Consider the following 14,740-nt stretch of genomic DNA (forward strand, 5'->3'; position numbering starts at 1 on the left):
ATCCCTTGTTAATGTCTTTAAACTCAAAATAGCACATGCAATAATTGTAGGTAGATCCTGAACAGATCACCAGCCTCAACCATTTTGAGGATGTCCTTCCCAGGTTCCTAGAGTCTTATAATCAGAATAAAAAGAATTGTTCCAATGATTCCAATTGTGCCATTTTTGTTTACAGGTAAAAACAATTGTCTGGTGTTCGTCAGCATGTCTTATGTTCTCAAGACATCAGTGTTAAAATGTTTACCCAATCTGAGAGGCTGTCATCAGGATCACATGAGCCACAGATATTTTGGGTTCTTTACCAGAATTAACAAGAGTTCTGTGTTTTAGTGGCTCACTCTTGATTACAAGACAGTCAGCTTCTTATCTTAACAGATACCTCCATCAATATATACCAAGAAAAACTGATTTCATAGAATCATAGAATAGCCTGGGTTGAAAAGGACTACAATGGTCATCTAGTTTCAACTCCCCTGCTATGTGCGGGGTCGCCAACCACCAGACCAGGCTGCCCAGAGCCACATCCAGCCTGGCCTTGAATGCCTCCAGGGATGGGGCATCCACAGCCTCCTTGGGCAACTTGTTCCAGTGTGTTCATGGTCATCTAGAAAGACTGCTTAATAACTCATACCTGTATCACCCATGAAATGGCCAGCTCAAGTTCTGGCAACATTCATAGATCAACTTAATAAAGACCTTGATATGTAATACAGTGTTACTAAAATACTCAAATGAATTGAGTAAGTTCGCTCAGGAACAAAACCATAATTCTCTCATTTTGTGGTTTCTTCTAATTCACTTATTAAAGATCTACCTTCCTTGTAGCATGGCAGTTTTGTTTTAAAATCAGTCCTGATTCATCTGACCATTATGATAAAGGACAACCAAACCACAGAAATTGAGAGCCACGTAGTGCCAACAGTTCAGGAAGGTGCACTACAGACCAGTCCCCTAGATGTGCACTGTTCTTTAGAATGTGATAAGCCTGTAGGTAACACAAAGTGCAGTTTTCTCTGGAAATGAGCCTAGCAAGACACTGTCACAGGGCCCGTTCAGTGCAGAATTTTCTCTATGTACAATGAAGAGAAAATGTGGAAATGCTGAGAGAGAATATTTTGCTCTGTGATTTGATAACCGGGGGTTTTCAGACCTCTCTGAGTTAGCAAATGAGTCAGATGGTTATTATTTACTCATCTAACTCCACAGTTTCTGCTATAATAATAATTTTTATTGTAACTGGGAGCGTTGCATTCTTCAAAATTAAGACTTGAGAGACAAGAAACTAATGGCAGTTTCTACTCTGGTTACAGAATGCCAGTACATACCAGGCTGGCAGCCATATTCACACCTCAGATGATGGACTTACCTGTAGGAGTTAGAGGGGATCCACCAGGTATTTATTCTGTGAGCAGCACTGGCAGAGATGCAGGCAGTGATACAAGGATATCCAGCAGCAAGGCCCAAAGGGATCCAGGTGCTCCTGCCCTTGGTGGACCCTGTGTCCCACAAATCCATAGGGCTCAAGGGGAGTCAGAGGTGGTCTACAAAAGTGCTCCAGAGCAGTTATCCTGTATCCCAAGTGTTAGGCAGCCCTGCTGTAATATATCACACCCCATGATTTCTCCCTTCCAGAACAAAACAGGAAAAAAAAATCTTTTATGGTCCTTGAACATTTCTTTTGTGGTCCTTGACAAGCAGCCTCTCCCAGTGCATGAGGTCTGGCTGACACAAACATGGACAGAGAGTGTCACTGAGATAGCCAACCCTGAAATGCCTTCTGCACCAGAGGCAGTCATCATTTTGCTCTCCACTGATACGGCTATTGCCACAAGCTCTGTCTGCTTCTGCCTGTTGAGACAGAGGCTTAGAGATAGTGGTACCTTTCTGGGCTATCTGAATTTTCGAAGTGACTCTCTTGTACCATGTTCCTTCTTTAAGCAGCAGCCTAACAGCTCAGTGTCTTTTTTGCTTTTGCTATTAAAGCAGCGTGGCAGAGGTTTTCTACAGATGTGACTTTTCTACAGATTCCACATTCACCACAATGGTACTATATTTTTTTGTTTGATAACGAGCACTGTTGGTGCCTCGTTTTCTGTCTCTACCACTGTCATATAACTGTATTAGATGTCACTTCTCCTTGAACTAATGTCCTTCCTTTTTTTCCTTTTTATCCAGGTAACCATTGCACTTTCTCTTTGCACATCCCTTTATGATTTATTTGCTTTTTTTTTTTTTTTTTTTTAAATAGCAGCAGGTGGTGGTTCCAGTGAAATACAGGAGCTGTGGTTTGCATCCAACATACAGATCAATGAAAAGAAGTTGTTCCTGCCCTCTTATACAGCTTACAGTGAAAAGAAGGAAGGAAGGAAAGAAGGAAGGAAGGAGGGAAAGAAGGAAGGAAGGAAGAGAAAGAGAAAAACAGCTGATAGTAAAAAGTGGAGTCGTTTCTGTATGCATTTCTCTATGAGGATCAAGACTATACGTAGGTGTAAATGCCAGCTCCAGCCAGGCTGGGAAGGAGGAAAAGTAAGTTCATCAGACAGCGGAAGAGCTTCTTTTTTGATGCAAACTGTACACAGATTGTAACCTAAGTATCACACCGCCATTAAGCCCTATCCACTTACCTACTTCATTAGTTCAAGGATTGTGGCACTTTTAATCTTTGGGATCTGGGTCACTGCAGGATTCAGGCAAATGGTTGAATCAACGCAGTGTTCCAGTTCCTACTTTCACTCGTGTGCTTTGCAGCTCGTCTGTCCTCACTCAAGCTTAGTAAACATGAAGGAAGGCAGATTTCTAAGCTTGGCTTTTTCCTTTTAATACTCACATCAGCTAGTTTTTCCTTGGTTTGTTTTTAGCTTGTTTACATGGCCGACACCAAGTAATCAGGAATCAAAATCCCATTGCAGCCACCACTTTTCACACCTCTGCTTCCCCAGCTTGCAGAGATGCAAGGTTGGAGGTGTTTGGGGTGAAAAGGAGTTTTCTGGGCTGGGATTGTTCCCTGAGCAATGCTTTGTAGCAGTTTGATACCTATTCTGTCTACAGAGACAACATCTCTGAGTATAGGTGGCTCTCCTGTGGGGTGGCTGCAAAGTCACATTCAAATATCTGGTAAATAGCAATGCGCCAGAGCCTCAGAGAAAATTTGTGTGGGGAAAAATAAGGTCAATTCTTAGGGAAACCTCTTTGCAATGGAAAACAGGCTGGTGAGGCAGTCTGATGGCAAGACAAAAATTATACCTCTCGTGAATTGTATTCATTCCCTATCTTCCTGTATGAAAATGCGGGAATAGGCAAGTACCTGTGTTGCCTAACACCCACCTGTCCTGCTGGAATAACTGGGCTTGCTTTGGCTGCCTACTGCAGCTGGCTTGCTCACCTCTGATAGGAAAGAAGTGGATGCGTGTGTGGGGAGGAAACCTGGAATTTAAATGACCAAACCAGTCAGTGTGATCCTTGGGCACTGGGAGAGGACTGGAGGAGCCCGGGCTGGATCCGGGCCTGGGGAGAGGTTCAGGAGCTGTGGAGATGCAAGGAGGGAAGGCAAAGGGGGGTGGTGGTAAAGAGATCTCCAAGGGAAAGAAATAAGCATGTTCACACAGACATTGGTCGGCATTTATATCTAGTTGACACTGAGATTTTATCATGTAGAATATGGTTTTGCTGTTGATACGTGCACTGCCAACAAAACCTGCAGTCCTCATACAGAGTGCAAAAATGTTTGTGCCAATATACTCTGTTTTGCTTTGTATAACTGGACTGAACCATACCAGTATAACTGTTGCCATGCCAGAAAGACGTACTGCGCTGCACTGGCTTAACTAAAGTAGAAGAACTTATAAGCATAGATGAATCCTTGAAGACCCAGGAATCTTGTTTGGAGTCAACAGAGCTTCTGCTGTTGGTTTTTTGAGATACTTTTTTCTCTTTAAGTTTTTGCACTGAAATTCTTCTGTATTGTCAAATAATCCTTCTCAGAGTACTGTGTGCACTTAACAGTGTGTGCTGGTTTGCTTCCCAAAGGTTTCTTTTCAATGTGCAGGGCTGCTGAAGCTTTGAAGAGAAATCTTGGATCACTTTTTTAATGAGGTGTGGAAAGCAAACTGTGGGAATAAGTGGACTTGGCTGGGCCATAACTTCCCCAGGTCCCTCGGGAGCTTTGAGTAGCCAAGGGATGCAAGAGCTTGATGTTAAGAATATCCCAGAAACATGAAGTTCCTGAAGGAAATAATAACCATCTTTTCATGCGTCCTAAACCCTTGCAGTTCCTGAGATTTTAGGCATTTGTACTGTATTCCTTGCTTCAAAGGAAACACGCCTGAAAGGAGTACTTAGATGATTTGCAGTAAAGTCTGTAAATATTGTAAGGCAGTAAAATTCTGTTCTAAAACGATTAGTAACATTTTAATTCATAACACGTCTGAAAAACTGGAACTTCAGCAAAACGTCAGGGAAGATTGTGACCTCCCTCACCTCCTGAGCAGAGCAGAGGCATGGTCCTGAGTGCCAGGGAAAAGAATAACCCAGGATCGTCATGCCTCAGCCCCTGGGAAAGATAAGCGAGGTCCAGAAAGTATGAGAAGCATTTCTGCACACGTCAGTGCAGAGAGGGGACATACTTTTCTCCAATGCGCTTGAAATACTTCATCTGTTTAGGAGGAGATACAGCAGCAGTAATCAATGAGATATTGGCTAAGAACTTGTGAAGTAGTGGGGAGGATTTTATACTGAGAAAAAAAAACATGGGGTCTTGTACGCATACGTGCAGTCATCTCTCTTTAACAAGAATGAGAACGAGCGGTCCAAACACTGCTAAAAGCAAAACGGCTCCCTCCTTGCTTGAATGGGAAGGATCTTGCTTTCCCTACCAGCAGCATCCAGGAGCTGACCGGGAAGCGTGCGTGGCTGTGCACACCCGGTGTGTGCTGAGTGTGCAGCCACCGCCTGCCCAGCGCTGCTGACCACAGCCTCACTTGGTGCCTGCTCCAGCATTCCTTTGGGAGGAGAGGCTCCCAGCAGCTCTGTTAGTAGTGGGAGGGTGAGCACGCAAGCTTTATTACCTGACACTGCCAGCTCACCAGGAAAGTATGCTATTCCTGCGCAGGCAGATATGTGGCTGCTGCTGCTGTTTAATTATCATGTGGCTGCCCTGCCAGAAGCACTGGCCCACAATGTCCTTCGGCTTTTCATTACTGTATGCAAAGCAGGAGCCTCGTGCTGCTCTGAAGGGGGTGTTGTTACAGCCACTACAGGGACCGAAGTGCAGAGCAGCAAAGGCTTTGACTCCCTGCTGATGAGGAGGAACTAACTGATTTTGGTATGCCTGTGACTCACAAAGTCTGTGCCTGAAATTTCTATGACAGTTGAGATCTCACCATTCTTAAAAATAATGACTGAAAGTCCTATCTGCAAATGTGGTGCATTATAGGGGTTTAAGTGGAGAGGTTCTCCCTGTCCCTTCCCATGCCCGTGGACGAGCAGTGGCTGCTCAGAGGCTGACTGGCAATGCTTCCATTTCAATGCTGTGCTAAAGTCTGGTTATACAAACGCTGTTACAGGCAAAGAAAAAATACAGCAAAAGAAAGCTGAAGGATTAAGAAGAGAAAAAGAGCACAAAACCCAGCCAAGCCAAAGCCACAGGTAATGGAGTCTGAATCCGAGCTCAAGAGCTAGACAGAAAGGGATTTGGACAGAAAGAAATTGTAGCGAGGACTTAAAGGAGAACTATAAGGCTTAGTCCTATAAAAGTCGGGTTCGTGATGAGTCCTTATCCCACAGATAAACTCATCTGCAGGGCACTGCAGGAGCTTGTTAGGCTTGGTATTGGGGGAGGCTGACAAAAGGGTTAGTGCTGAGAGCGGGATCACGGGGTAGGAACAGAGCAACGTGGAGAGCAGGGATGGCTGCTGTCAGCCTCTGGGCTGCTGCAGCCTCACCTCACAAAGACTGGCTGCAAGTGCTCCTGCAAGTGAGGAGGAAGTTGTTTGCAAAACAGCAACTCTGGTTGTGACAAAAAGGGGTATGCTTCACATATGCTTATTTGCCATTTCTTCTGTTTCAGGCAGGATACTCCTTGTTACGCTGGACTGCGTCCCAGCCTCCTGTAGGTTTTGGAAAGTGTCCCGTTCAGCTGCCATGTGGAAGGCTTTGAACTTTAAATGGGAACAGGCGCAGCGCAGCGGAGGGAAGGGGGGGGGTGCTGGCAGTCCTCCCTCCCCTCCTCCCATCCTCCCCTCCCCAGTGCCACCTCAGGAAGCTCTCCTGCAGCCCTGGGGCCTGGGGAGAGGCTGCAAGGAAATGTTCTACACAATGAGAACATGTCCTGAATCAACAGGTGACATTGGGATCACCCTATACAAAATCTACTGTTTTCTTCCCCTTCAAGGAGCGGGCACACAGGTGGAGAAAGTGCCACCTGTGCATCAGCTCCCCTCTGACTTTGGGCATCTGCCCAAGCAAAGCCTATTGCTGCTTTGTACCCAGTGGCAGCATAGTCATACAATCATAGAATCATCTGAGTTGCAAGGGACCCTAAAAGGTCATCCAGACCATCTCCCCTACAATGAACAGGGACACCTACAGCTCAATCAGGTTGTTCAGAGCCCTGACCAGCCTGACTTTGAGTGTCTCTAGGGACAGGCATCCACCACGTCTCTGGGCAACCTGTTTCATAGCGTTGGCACTTACATACCACATATTGATTTGTTGATAGGTGTGAAGCTTGCATATGGCGTCTGACCTAAAGAGATGAAGAAGTACCCTGAGGTACAGTCAGTGTTGCCATTGATGCACCTTGTGCTATGCTTACCTGCCACAGTGCGTTTCAGAAGATCTCCTCACAGGCCTAAGGAGCTGCAGGAAATTGTTGGTGTGCTGCAGCATGGCAAACTGCTTTCTTCACTTCCTTCCTTGCACTGTTGTGTAAAGCTGTGGTCAACAGAAGAAAAACAGAATGCATATTCTTTCATCCTTCTTTCAAAAGGCCTCACTGGATTTGTTCCTCAATGCAGCAGGACTGTGCTTTGGTTACACTGCCTCAGTACCGCTCCTGGTACTCAGCACCCCAGGAGGGGAGATACAGCCATCCCGTCCACCCTCCAGCCTTCCCTGGGATGGATATCAGAAAGGCAGGTTTCAGAAGGGATGGAAAAAGCAAGCCATCGGCTCACATGGGGATTTCTTGTGTCAGATGTGCCTGCAACAGAGGAACTCAGATATCACGGGGCTCAGCTCCACAATGCTAGTGGGCTTGTGGGTCTAGGAACATCCAGGATAAGAGCTTTGTTCCTTTGTGGAATGTGTACACCTGTACAAACGGGGCAACTTAAGAACAGCTACTTTTACAGTATTTACACTTTTGAGAACTAATTTGTTCTGTTATGCTTAAAAGCCAGCTTGGTTCTCTTGAGCAGCAAAATGCCCTCTGGCTGAAATGCTGGACTGTACGCAGAGATAATGGACTAATTTACTGACAGGATGGACTAATGTTTAAAAATTGATCTTAAATAATGTAATCAAGTTAACTGACACGAGAATAGCATAGGAAATATGGCTTATCTTGTCTTTCTTTCAGTAATGTGAGAAAAAGGAGTAAATACGAGGCATCTTTTGACATGTTTTTGTCTTCTGTGATAACACCCAGTGAACTTTGTTGAATATCTGGGTGAGGGAAGTGTGCTGTGTAATGTGGCTGGTTGCAATGCTTTGTTCTTTCTGTGTTTCCCATCAGTTCATATGCGTCCCTTCCTGCGTCACATCGCTGAGCTGACAAACCCACTGCAGCCCAGAACCTCTATGGAACTGCCCCCTGTTAGGCACTCTGGGGGGACACTTCACCTACTTCGTCCCTCCTGCCTCATTCCAAGGTGCTTTGTCGTGAAAACAAACCTTAGTTACTTAGCTGCAACAAGACAGAGCTGAATGGTTGCACTAGGGAGGTTACCTAACTAGGGACTTTGTAAAGTATGCCTCATATCCATTTCAAACTGCAAAGCAATTGAGAGATCAGTGGTCAGCGATTTATGAAATGATTTACTGTGTTGGTGACCATGGAGATACTTCATGCTGATGGAGTGCTCTTTTCTGTCAGAAGGAGAACAGTTGTTTTCATTCAGGGCCAAAACCTGAAGCCATTATTCATTTTATTACCTAGGCAAAATTCTCATTAAAGCCTTAAGGGACTGGCTTAAGGCTCAATATTTCAAAGGAGGCTGTGTTTAGAACAGAAAATAGAAGATAAATCTCTGCAAACATCTGAGCATCTCTTTAGGCTCCTTCTACAAACACATTAAGTCTACCACAATGGAAAGGGGGAAAGTGGATTCAGCCGCAATTCCCACACTTCTTGCTTGCCAAGGGATGGCTGTATGGGCTCCTCCTGAAGACCACATTGTCAGTGCTCTACCAAGGTATTCCACACCCTAGAGGCTGTATACAGATTTTACGCTGGTCTGAGGGTCCCCCCCCAGAGAGACTGAAGGAGCAGAGCACTAACTGATTGGCAGGCATTGATGGTGCACACAGGATGTGCGTGGTTTTGCCTCTACCTCATTTGGAGACGTGGTACCTGTGTGCACACAAGGTTCCAGGTGATTCTGCATGTATGTTGTAAAGATTAATTGGATACTTTTAAAATATGGAGGTGGCTTACCTGCAATATATTATACTTCTACCAATCTTTGCCTAGATTTGACAATTCCTTAGGGCAGGAATTATCTTTCATTGTGGTGCGCATATGGATGACAATTAAAAATGTAGTGATGTATGGGAGGAGAACTGGAAAAGACTGTAATTGGCTTGGTGTTTCCTGTGTCTTCAAAGTTCCTTCTGCAGGCTCAGACTACAGCAGAACGACATCTGTACAGTGAGAGCTGTCTGATTTCAAAGGCAATTTTCAATATTTGATTTTCCTCCTGCAAATTTTACCACCTTCCATCCCCAAAACAAGTTTTCCCTCTTCATCTGTATATTGTCTCGCTCTTCACCCGTATAGCGAAACATAAGAATGACATCTCTGATTTCTGAAAACTAAATCGATGAATAGAAACAGTAGCAGCCTAAGTTTCTTGATAATAAAGACAAGCTGCTGAGAGAAGAATCGGTGTCACTATCCCTGGAGGTGTTCAAGAACCATGGAGATGAGGCACTGAGTGACGTGGGTTAGTGGGCATGGTGGGGACGGGCTGATGCTTGGACTGTATGATCCTAGTGGTATTTTTCAACCTTAACGTTTCTACAATTCTATGATTCCATGAAAACAGATTTTTTGAGTATCCAAATTAGCATGAGATTGAGGCAACATAATTCACCTTTGCTTAAGACCTTCAATGGATGAATTACTATTTGCAGGCTGTTTTGCAGCGATCCTTCCCTGGGCCCCCATCATCAGTGAGGTGCCAGGAAGAGTGAGAGGTGACAGTTGAGCATATTCTGGCATTCCCAGCTCCAAGGCAGGAAGCCTGTGGTTACATTAACACTCTGAATTTGGGGGCAGTGTACGCTCTCTTCTCTCCACCAGCTGGAGCTGCAAAGCGCATCTCCAGAGATATCCCTCTCTCTCCATAATAATTGTTATGGATTTGGCAAGGGGCAGTCTCCTCCTGCATCAGGTGAAATGGAGAGGAACAACCCGCACTGTAAGGGTGTAGAAACAAGCGCAGACATGTCAGACAACCTGCAGAGAGGCTCTTGCCCTGTGGACACCTGCAGGTATCCGTGGAGTGTGCCTGGCACAGCGCTTTATCTGGTGTAGTGAGTGACTCACTCGCAGGCTTGCTAAGCAAAAATCATCTTCTGTGATAAGGCTAAACACAGACCATAGCTTCCTGCTGTATGCGGCAGACTGAGAAATGCAAGAGGCTACCAAAAAAATCAGAGAAGTGGCAGAAGAAACTGTTGGTGTTAGCTACAGCACAGTGAGCATACCTTTTCTTTTTCTGCGGGCATTTCTGTCTTGCTTTTTTGAGGTGGGGCTGCCTGGGACTGCGAGCTGTGCTTCCAATCTGCCTGCACGCATCACGGCCGTGTGAAAGCTGCCGGGGGACAGCAGAACTGTGGTTGGCGAGGTCAGGCTGCTCGCTCGGGTTGCACTTTGTATTCTTTCCCCTGCCAGCTCACTTCTCCGCACCCCTCCAGCATACTTTGGAACAAGCGAGCCCTGTGCAGTGGTTCTCCTCACATTGCAGAGAAACCTCCTTGGGCGGTCGTCAAAAAGCCAGGCTCAATTTAAATGAGGTGTACTGGCAAGGAACAGCGAAGGTGAAGCTTTTCCTTTGAAAAAGTGTGAAGCTGGCTGCTGCAGTCTGCTGCAAAGAAGATTTTATTTAGAAACACACAAATGTGGTCATGTAAAATACCATTCAAACTGTAAGGCAGCAGAATGCTTTCTTGCTGATGCTGTGGTACAAATGGCTTGAGGTTTAAGTTAGACAAGAAAAAGATAAGAACATTTATCTACTATGTTCCTGCTTTTCTGTTAGGTTCACACAATGCTGTCTGCATCCTATTTTTTGGCATCAGTTCCCCTGTCCATAACATGGGCTTTTTGCTTCCTCCATGCTTTGAAATGCTTTCACAGGAAGGGTGGTAGGTGTCTCTTATTTAAAGATGGGTATCGATCGTAGAGATATAAAAAATACATCAGTACTTACAGTTGAGCAGGAAAAAATGCTTCTAAGGTATATTTTGCCATGATAGGATGCTGCAGAGACTAACATAGTAATGTTTGATTTATGCAGCAGGACTTCAGTGATGGAAGACGATCAGTGTGCAAGTGTTGCAGCACAGGGCATGGAGAACAGCAAATGTTTTCACACACTGATTTGTCTGATGATTTGATTAACCAGTGAGTTCTGCCTTTAAAATATTACAGAAGAGCATCCAGGGCTTCTGTTTGAAGATGCTAGTCTTCCCTTTCCTGGAGCTGAACAGAGTTGAGATTTTTATTCTCATTAACTCAACCTCTGTAGTTCCTTCCAGTGAAAAAAGTTTCCAGTGTGTTGATGATGATATGATGATGATGCCCAAGTGGGGCACCTAGCAAGGAGGGTAAAAGAAAGGCATGGAAACTCAGCTACAGCTACCCTTGGATCTACCATCAGGCAGCACTTGGGCTTGCAGAGACCCGTTGAGAACATGGTGGCTCCATGGCCTGAACCTGTTTGGAAACACTTGTATGGAAAACCCACCCAGCAGCCTCATGTTCTGACCCTGGGTAGAGGCTCTTCACCTGCACAGGATAGGATCCAGAGCCTAGATACCTACAATTACTCCTCTCCATGTATTGACCTAGGTCTTCATATTGAAATGTTCCTTGGTGCTGGAGATCCTCAAAGGTCTGCTTGCCTCCTATATTCACACATAACTGCAAGACCCACCTGCGTGTTCAGGGGATGAAGGCTCCTTAAGAGTACAAGATGCTAAAGATGTTCTTCTGCACAGGTGAGAACCACATGTCTGGTACCTGATCTTGTCACTTCCTGTCCGTGTTACTGTGCCCAGTACTTCTCTACTCTGGTGGTAATAGTATCATTTTGTTTTGTTTTCCTTCCTTCACCAGGTACAACATGAAATGGAGGTGATTTAGGTTGTGAGCTGTCAGTTGGCTGCCAATCAGTCACCAGGGATGTGCTGCTCCTTGATTGCTGTCAGCCAGCATTACAGGACCAGTTCTGATGATATATTTGTGCTACATTACAGATCTTCAACTCAGAAAAGAAAACTCTCATCCACTGTCAACAAGTTTGGAAAACCACAGTGGTTTGATACTAATTCTTGTACTGGAAACTCTGCTGTGATAGTGGGGTTCACAGTGCCCCAACCTTGCTGAGCGATGGAAAAATCTTTCACAGCAGAAACTGTTTTTTCTACCAAGCTTAAACCACGAGAAGTGCTACAGTATATTTGGTAAAGAAACTGAGAAAGCTAAGCGAAGCTAACATACCACTGTACAACTGGGGGTGTTAGAGAAACCACTGTGTACTCTAGCTTTGTACAATTAAATAGCCATCCTGCTTCACGCCTGCAGTGGTTATTCTGCAGCCATGGAGCGACTTCATTTGTGTTACAGGCAAAGGCAGCTTGTAACAGGCTTTAGTTAGATGAAGAGATCATACTGTCAACAAGAATAATATTTGATTACTAAGAGATGGAGTCCCAGCCAGGGACAACACATCTCCAAGTTTACGCCCTTATGATCAGAAGGATAATCTATTGATAATCTGGTTTTTAGGAAGAGTAACTGGAAAAACAGTCTGGGAGCAGCTGAGACGGCATTCTGCTGTGTGCATTTGGTGAAAGGATGTATTATCACAGTCCCCAGCACTTAATCATTGAGTGCAATATGCAGAAATAGTCAGAAAGTTGCAGACTGCTGAATGGGTTGAAAGGTTGTGGGAACATGTTCTGGCATAGCCTTGTGCTGTGGTGAGACACAGAACAAGGGTGAAAGGATAAACCTTCTTCTCTTCTTAATTCAGCATCATTTTGCTTCCTGGAGCAGAAATAATTTCCATTACTCATTTAGGGTAATACTTTTCTAATGCATATTACATGGAAATTTCTCAGCTGCAAATCTTTGGTCCTGCTCAAACACTGTGAAAAATCTTTAGTATATTACACAATGAAGTATTTGTAAACACAGCTGACTTGAGTTCAACAGGAACTTTGGCCAGTTGGAAAATAAACCAACAGCATATCACATGACAACAGACAGCCTGGCATGAAACCTGCCTGTGGCTCTTACCAAAATCCTGAGGCCCTGGAGTGTGTCCAGAGAAGGGCAATGAAGCTGTGAAGGGTCTGGAACACAATACAAGTCTTATGGGAAGGACCTGAGGGGGAGCTAGGATCGTTCAGTCTGGAGATGAGGAGGCTCGGGGCAGATATTATTGCCCTCTACAACTGCCTAAAAGGAGGTGGTGGTGAGGTGGGGATTGGCCTTTTCTCCCGGATAACAGTAAAACGATGAGAGGGAATGGCCTCAAGTTGGACCAGGGGAGATTCAGGCTGGATATTAGGAAACATTTCTTCTCAGAAATAACAGTGAGGCAGTGGCACAGGCTGCCTGGCGATGTGGTGAAGTCACTGTCCCTGGAGGTGTTCAAGAAACATGCAGGTGTGGTACTGAGGAACGTGGCTGACAGGCATGAGGATGATGGGCTGGGAGTTGGACGTGATGATCTTAGATGTCTTTCCCAACTGTAATGTTCCTATGAAAACTGCTGCAACAAAAACTCAAGGCCCACTGCTGGAGCAAGTGGGAGAGCAGATACCCAAGAAAACTAGGGTGAAGAGCCACTTGATTGCCTACCTGTGCTGTACGTGTAGAAAAGGCCCATAAAGACCAGTCACTGTGTCACAATAACACCCAGGTAGGTGCCTTTCTGCCTGTTTAAGCCTTCTTAGATGAGGGAACACAGCCTGCAGCCCACACTATTATGGGCCCAAGAGCAGTGGGAAAGCAGAGTCCTATTTTCTGCCAGTCCAGAAGTGGGACGAGGCCTCTCACACATGAAGCAAAGTGAGGGGGCTGCCACAGGGCACCATCAGCCGCTCACTCAGCTGCAGGCTGGCGGGGCCTGCTAACAGCCACACACAGGCTGCTGCTGTCCGCACTGATGGTTTCTACCTAACATGATCAGAACTGCTTAGAGGACAGCTGAAAAGTCACGTATAACTAGTTTCCCAGCTGCCTTCTTGTCACAGAATCACAGAATGGTTTGGGTCAGAAGGGACCTTAAGGACCACCCAATCCCAGCTCCCTGCTGTGGGCAGAGCTGCCTCCCCCCCCCACAAAGGCTGCCCAGGGACCCATCCATCCTGGCCTTGAGTGCCTCCAGGGATGGGGAACCCACAGCAACCTTCCAGATTGCATTCACTTAGTCAGGGTGGGCTAGCAAGTGTGGACTACTGTCCCCAAGCACGGAGGAAAGAAATTGGAGGATATGGATAGGGGCCTAATATGGAGGCAGAGAGTGGGCCTCACAGGCCCTAATCTTTCTTATATGTACCTAACAAGCATGTGAAGCTGTTTCTCCTGCCAGTGTCACCTCTTATGCAATGTATTTTGTTCTTTCAGTTTTGCTCTTACATGGAGTAACTTTTTCTCTGCTCAATTCTGCCAATGTCAGCATTCTGTTTGTCATTGCAGTGCCACTTCTTAGAATAATTGCAGATGTACAAACAACCAATTTCCAGTGATGCAACACTCTCAATTTTCACATGACCACCTTGCTATCAACTACCTACAGCAAATCAGAGCCCAAGCAAATCAAGGCTCATTTCATGTATTTCAGTCACATGTTTTCAAGAATCCAATAGATTCCTTAATCTCACATACACACTGTCACTTCCTCCACCAGTAAATCCATGAAAATTAGCTGAACAAAAGTAATGGTGACACTGAATAATTCAGCAATACACTCTGACAGTATTTTAGAAGCTCTTGTCAGCACAGCCTACTTTGCTTGTGCTTCAATATATGACATAACTGGCCTACAGGCTATTATGAGGTTTTTTTTGTTTGTTTGGTTGGTTGGTTTTTTAAATACTTAATACCTTTTGCAAGAGCAGAAATAGAATAATAAACAGAGGTTTTATCCTAATGATGTCAGAGATAGAAGGATGAAACCCCAAGCAGACAGGAGCGTACTGTATTTTACTAGTTACAGGTAAGTTGATGTGAAAATGACCAGCTTTACTCAGTGAACTTTATCTTTGCTGCTTGGATTTGTGAGTC

The 14,740-nt window shown here is 45.2% G+C and overlaps 1 long non-coding RNA gene across 1 annotated transcript; it reads left to right on the forward strand.

The window, feature by feature from the left end:
- Positions 1-9,812: 9,812 nt before the first annotated feature.
- Positions 9,813-14,676, forward strand: LOC107052974. The gene is made up of 3 exons (XR_001465833.4): positions 9,813-9,917; positions 11,294-11,442; positions 11,561-14,676. It is a non-coding gene; the product is annotated as an uncharacterized LOC107052974 (long non-coding RNA).
- The last annotated feature ends 64 nt before the right edge of the window (positions 14,677-14,740 follow it).

This window comes from Gallus gallus, chromosome 3, assembly GCF_016699485.2.
Source record: "Gallus gallus isolate bGalGal1 chromosome 3, bGalGal1.mat.broiler.GRCg7b, whole genome shotgun sequence".
In the NCBI taxonomy this organism is placed as follows: domain Eukaryota; kingdom Metazoa; phylum Chordata; class Aves; order Galliformes; family Phasianidae; genus Gallus; species Gallus gallus.